The sequence below is a fragment of the Tupaia chinensis genome, unplaced genomic scaffold (genome assembly GCF_000334495.1).
Source record: "Tupaia chinensis unplaced genomic scaffold, TupChi_1.0 Scaffold000689_1, whole genome shotgun sequence".
NCBI lineage: Eukaryota > Metazoa > Chordata > Mammalia > Scandentia > Tupaiidae > Tupaia > Tupaia belangeri.
In genome coordinates this window covers 1,741,088-1,747,871 of record NW_006160212.1, presented here as the reverse complement: position 1 = coordinate 1,747,871, position 6,784 = coordinate 1,741,088, and positions in this window count along the sequence as shown.

Genomic DNA, 6,784 nt, shown 5'->3' with positions numbered 1-6,784 from the left:
CATGAGATTGACCCCTGTCCTTAAGAACCATATAATTTAACAGAGAACATAATCATTGAGTCAGTAATTTCAAGTATAATGAGAGTTATGAAAGGTTGAAGGGGGCAAACTAACTTAGTCACAAAGACAAAGAAGCACCTTAAGAAATGTCCTTTAACGAATGTTCTTTAATCTGAAAATTTACAAATGAGGTGGAGTGAGTCAGGCATTGGTCCATAATCCTTAGCTGCCTATGAGCCCTTCACAATAGCTGTAGGTTGAGGCTGTGGCTAGGATGAAAGGGGGATAAGGATGGTTAGATATGCCTGAGAGCAGACTAGATCAGGATGGGTAACTGAAGGCAAAAATGTATATGTCATAAGGAAACACAATTCGAAAAAAATCTTTCTACATATCTAATTGTCTACCCATATGGTTAGATCATAAAGAAGGAAGGTAAGAATAACTAAAGTAACAATCCCAAGAGAGTTGGGTGGTTTTCCCCAATTTTGAAGATTTTTATGTTGTTGCTTATGGGCTTTCCTGGCTGCTTTGTGGAAACTGGATTAGAGAGGAGACTAGATTTCAGTCGTGTAGCATGTGCTGGTAGATGCTGAGCCTTATCAATGTGAGGCCACAGGGGAGGCCTGGATTCAATTCCTGGTCCACTCTGAAAATCTGGGCATGGTGGTACATGCTTGTAGTCCCAGCAGCTCAGGAGGCTGAAGCAGGAGAATTGTGACATAGTGATACTTCGTCTAAAAAGTCAGGTTTTAGGGTGTACAATTCAAATAATTGATGTGAATTGTAAGTACTTTGTACACCTGAAGATGGAAATGCATTACGTTTACAATATAAAGAAATCCACTAAAAATTGAGGATGGAGCCTCTCTAGGGTGCACATCTACCCTACTTCATCCCACCTAGGTCATGGAAGTGACAGGGCAGAGTCACTGGTTTTGTGAGGTCTACCTTTATTTTATTTTATTTTATTTTAAAGAATTATTTTATTTAACTTTATTTATTATTATTATCATTGTTATTTTCCAGTTTTATCAGAGAGAGACAGAGAGAGAGAGAGAGGAAGTGAGAAAGCAAGCCACCAGGTCCTAGACTTGAACCATGGTCGGCCATGTGGGAGTCCAGCGCCCTTAACCACCACACCACTTGCCAGCCCCAGGTCTACCTTTATTTACTGCTTGCATGGAGGTCCAAGAAAATCTCTAGTAAAAATGAGAGATGCTGATGAGATAGAGAAACTGGATCTCATTTCTTGGTCGGATGTCTGCCTGGGTAGTCAAATTGATAATCTGCCTGCTCTAGTGGTAGAACTGTAAACTCAAGTGAAGAGGCAGGGAGAGGAAGGAACAACAGTTATTCTCACCAGTTGATTTGATCAAGATGAGCTACCACTAGGTCAAGTGGATCCTGTGGAACGCTACGGCTGTTAAGGTTAAGACATCTTGCTTGAGTTTGTACAATAGAGCTCCCTACTACATGAATGCTTCCTAAATTGCAGGAAGTAAGCAATAGGTACAAAATTATTCTCAGTAAGGTAAAGGGATATTTAACCTTCCTCTTAATCCTTTTGCCTCATCCTTAATTCTTGAGGAGCAAGAACTAAGAAGAAGGGCGACTTCAAGGGAGTAAAAGGTACCAGCCTTTCCTTAATCATCAAGGACAAACAAAAGTTTTAGAATCAGATACGAGATGAAACTTTTTATATGAACTCCCTAATTTCAATGCCTAACACAATTAGGACATTGTAGAATCTTCCGGGAATATTGCTAAAAGGTAGGAAAGAAGAGACCCGTGTTCAACAAAGCATAGTTTGACGCAGTGTTTGGAAACCATCTCCTCTTATCCACCAGTAGAGTGAAAGTCCTTAGTACACAGTTCGAATTGAATTGTGTGTGACTGTTGTCTGAATCCGCAACTCAAACCCAACTTTACTTCCTGCCAACCTGGAACTGTAGTTCTGAAGTCAATCACTTTCCTAAAGATAGGTGAGTTTTCCAAGTACATCTTCCCTGAATGGCATCTGGGCCCAGAAAATAAACAATTTTCTTAAGATTAAAAACAAGTTTTCAGCAATACAGTTCAGACCAGAATAAAGGCACTATTTTACAATAAATGCCAAACAAATTTTGCTCATTCTTCATTTGCAAATAGGATGTTTGCTTTACCTTAATGTAACCAAAAGTCTCTTTATCCCACTCTAACCCCTGTGAATCAGATTATCTCGAAAGGTGATGTGGAGCTTTTGCCTCAGGAGAATAATAAAATAAAGAGAACTACAGGAAAATAAAATAGAAACCTACTTAGTGTTTATAATGATAACTTTCCCCACAAACCCCATTTCGCTCTTAGAGCGAGTGGTAGGCTCAGAGCCATGACAGGCTCAGAGCTGGGTAAGCACAGTGGTGAGCGATGCTGAAACGGAGATGGAGTTCCAGACTAGGGTGTGGGATATTTGTGTCTAAAGAGAGCCCAGTCTTGGAAGAGTGCTTCGGACTTAGCAGTATATTTGTGGTGGCTGAAGCCATGCATATGAACAGCTTTGTTTGGGAAATAGATACATGGGAAAAAAAAAAAAAAAGGCAGGGGGAACCAGCAGATGATCAATTTCCATATAGTCAGCTGTGGTTCAAGTCCCAGGCCTGGCAGCTTAAAACTCACACAGAGTACTGTGTGTGAGTGCAAAATCCCGAGAGGAGAATGGAGGAGAAGGGATTGTAATGTGGCCATCCACCATGGAGGGTTATTTCTTTCTGTCTCTCTCTATCTCTCTGGTGAGCCTTTTATGCCCTATAGCAAAAATCTTTCTTAAAAAAAAAAAAAAGAGCCTAGCAGTCTATCCAAGCAAATTTCCAATCGAACGGCACTTTTGCATATCTGTTGGTAAGATAGATATTATTTTCCCTTTGTATACTAGGAAAGGAAGGTAGGTAAAGTGGCAGATCCAGAAAGAAAATGTCAAATACCTTGTTTCCTATTCCTATGCCCTCTCCATTGTAGCCCAATCAATTTCTAATATTTTTGCTGCATGGAACAAGCATTTTTAGTCTAAATTATGTAGATAATAGTCCTAACTCTCTACTTGAATATAGAGAAATGCTCTAAGCCAGTAAATTAATTGTTAAAGGGAGACATTTCACAATCAGAAAAACCTACATGTAATGATGATGATCTCAAATATGCTGTCATTATGTATTTAACAAACTTAAGTACAGAATCATCTCTTTGCTTTGATCAGATTCTAGGTGGTAATTTTAATGATATGTTAGGACACCTTTTCCCATACACCAAAGAATTTGTAGGCATTCTGAATATCATCTTCCATGTACTCTTCTCATGGAAGTGATATACTGCCTCTAATGAACCTGAACTCTGGGATCCATGTAGAATATTCCTATTTATCACCCACAGATATGGCAGACTCTAGGCGCCCAGTCTGCTCCAGTCTCCTCAGTTCCATCAAAACTCAGACAAGGTTTACACTCAGGTTCATGGGCGATCCCCGTGCTCATTTTCATGTCCCTGGGTCTTTTTAGAATTAAAAGTGAATTTTTTTTTTTTTCTATTAACCGTCAAATTGTCAAAACACACTGGGCTTGCTGAATTCGGGGTACTGGCGTCACAGGGCGACCATCTGTTCTCTCTGACAGGATGACTCCTCGTATTTTGCAGATGTAATTACGTAGCTTCTTGTACCCAGACTTTGAATCGAAACATTCCAAAAGACCATCAAAAGCTTTTCAAATAGAAAGCAGGATTTCAAAAGCATTTAAAATAGAAAGCAGGATTTTATGACCCTGTAACTGCAGGATCAGCGATTTTATGCTCCTTAGCCTTTGCTGTAATGTGTATCTGCTTCCCCCATCCAGGCCACACTGTGGTCAGTGCTGATTCCGTGAACAATTTTTTGTTTCATCTCCACAAATATCGTGTCTGTGGAGGAAAGATAATATTTCCTGAGAGAGCTTCTTGGTCCTAAAACGCACTTCACTAATCTGCGTTCTCATTTGTGGTTTTCAGTGGAAACACAGAATCTGATTATGAAAGAATCTAAAAGAAATAAGAGGGCAGGAGGAAGCATACAGAAAGGGAGCGATTGCGAAAATGGAAATATTCAAAAAGCAATACATCTTTTAAAATATTACTTAGATATCAATTTAGTTAAATGATATATATGCCCAGAAACTGTTTGATCTTTCTCTCCCTAACCATAGATAGAGGTCTAACTGATTGCAAAGATTTTAATGGAACGTATTATAACTAAAGTTAACTTTCTGGAAGATAAAAATTATAAATTTCTACTCACACAGTTTTATAGTTAGGAGACTCACATAACCTTTTTTGACCTTTAGAAAGAGCTGTCAGCCTAGTGTACCTGATTGTAGTGTTTTCTATGAGACAACCTAGCCTTAAAGGCAGAACATGTGTCCTCTGAATCTCTGTAACACAGATCCTGGTTATAATGAGAACTCCTTGAAATTGCTCATCTGTGCCATTGTTGTGTCTGGCCCATTAAACTCTGAGCTCATGAAAGAAAGGAGTTACATCTATAGTTTCTACTAGGTCAGGGGCATATACTTCTCTAAGAAAAGTGCTGGTTAGAAATAAGTGATTGATTGGGTGTTTTGAAGTGTTTATACCAACACATGAACTGGTTACACAGATATATTGTACCTGTGGCCCGAGAAGACAGTAATGGAAGTGGTCGTCTGGCAGCCTGTGCCCTGTCTCAAATTTACTCTCTTGGAGAGGTACTGATAGAGATGATACAGGTAGAGGTGACTTTCCTACTAAACAAAGTCTGAATTTATAAGATTATTTGTATTTAAGGCCAAGTAGCCAAAGGGGTAATTTGCAAAGTATTTACTATTTATTGACTTATTATCCCTTCATTTACCTGGTGATATAGAAATAATGCTTCTAGATATTAAAACATTTGTTGATCCCTTGATGATTTTAAAATTTAACTTCCAAGTAAAACTGGACCCTTTGCAGTGTTTACTGTGGGAAGTGGAATACTGCTCCTAGAGGAATATAAAACTATCTTGCAAAAAAAGTGATGTCTATTTTTGAGAGAGGAGGGATCAATGTTGATCTGGAGCAGAAATGGGAGATGACTCTCTCCAACAAATATAATTCTTATGACTATAGTCCAGTAGAGAATATCAGATATGACAAAGAACACTCAAGCAAGGACTCTGAGGCCAGACAGGATAGCTGTACTTAGATGGACAAATTAGGGAGGCATCTTGAGGTGTATAATGAAGCCCTGGAAGCTGAGGCTGAAAATAACATACAAAAGAAGATAATGATCTTGAAGCAAGGTGTTAGCTGCCCAGGGAAAACTTTTATAGACAAAAAGCTGTATAGAACATAGGAAGAATTAGAAGATCTTGGAAGACAAGAGATACAGCTTTACCCATAGCAGATTGTCTTTTATTGGCTTGTGGGTAAAGAGTATCTCTTAGCTCTTTAGTGAGTAAGAAAAACAAATTTGTATCTCATGCACTATGAGCCTAAGTGGAAATACAAAATAAATATATAATAAAATGTAAATGTTCTAGGAAAACTACTCTAAATGTATATGATATTGGATACACTACTAAAATATCTTTCAGATTAAGATAGATCATTTGTGATTCTAATTTTGAAAAAAAATGTTAGAGTAAAATTAGTTGTAGCATGGTCTCTAGGGTAGAACATGGGGAGGTCAAATATTCACTTCTTCATATAGTGAATGGATACAGAGCATTTTAAGAAAAAATTTGGTGTTACTTCTAATCCTCACTTGGTCCATCATTATACAGAAATAAAAGGACTATTTATTTATTAAAGATTATCTAGAGTCTAGCAGATGGCAGAATGATTACATGACTGCACTCCCATATGGCTGACTACAGTTCAAGTCTCAGACCTGGAGGTTTGAAACTCACACAGGGCACATGAGTGTGCATACCCCAAACCCCAAGAGCAGAAGGGAGAAGAGATTGCAATGTGGCAATCCCCCCTGGGCAGTGATTCTTGCTTTCTGTCTCTCTGTCTCTGCAGTGAGTGCAGGTGCCCTATAGCAAAAAAAAATAATAATATTCTTAGAAAGTATTATTCTCACATTTTTCATTTTTTATTGGCTGACTTGCAGTACACTCCCCTCATAAATTTGGCAGTCTCATCTTTTATATTTGGTAGGTTTCTATGAAGATGTATGGATCTATGGCTCTATGGTTCTCAACCATGACTCTCTCATGCATATTAGAATTATCTGGTTTGTTAGGCACCCATCACAAACACACACACACACACACACACACACACACACACACACACACAGAACTCAAGGAAAAGAATCTGGTTTCCTGCCACAGGTGGGGGTTCAAGCATTGGTGTTTAAAATTGTCTCCCAATGGAATTCTAATTTGTAGCCAGGGTTACAACCCACTGGTCTATAGCATGTAGTAATCTGCAGTTTTGCTGAGGCACAAAATTGAATCACTTGTGGCTGGGGGGGGGTATTCAGTGGGTGAAGGAGGCCAGCCTGCCACTCAGCTTCTGCATCTCTGGACAACCTGGTTTAACTCTATTTGGGTGGGCACACACACTGACTCTTATGAAGGAAACAACAAATTCCAAAAAAGCAAACTAAAACAACACTTTGCTTCCTCTTCCTTGAAAATTGGCTAAATAAAATAGTTTCTTGTGCCTCAGATGTGAGTGAAGAGGCTAAGAAATCTGCATAAACCTAATAGTAAAGGACTAGTTAAATGGGTTCTAATTAAGCAATCTTATGTTA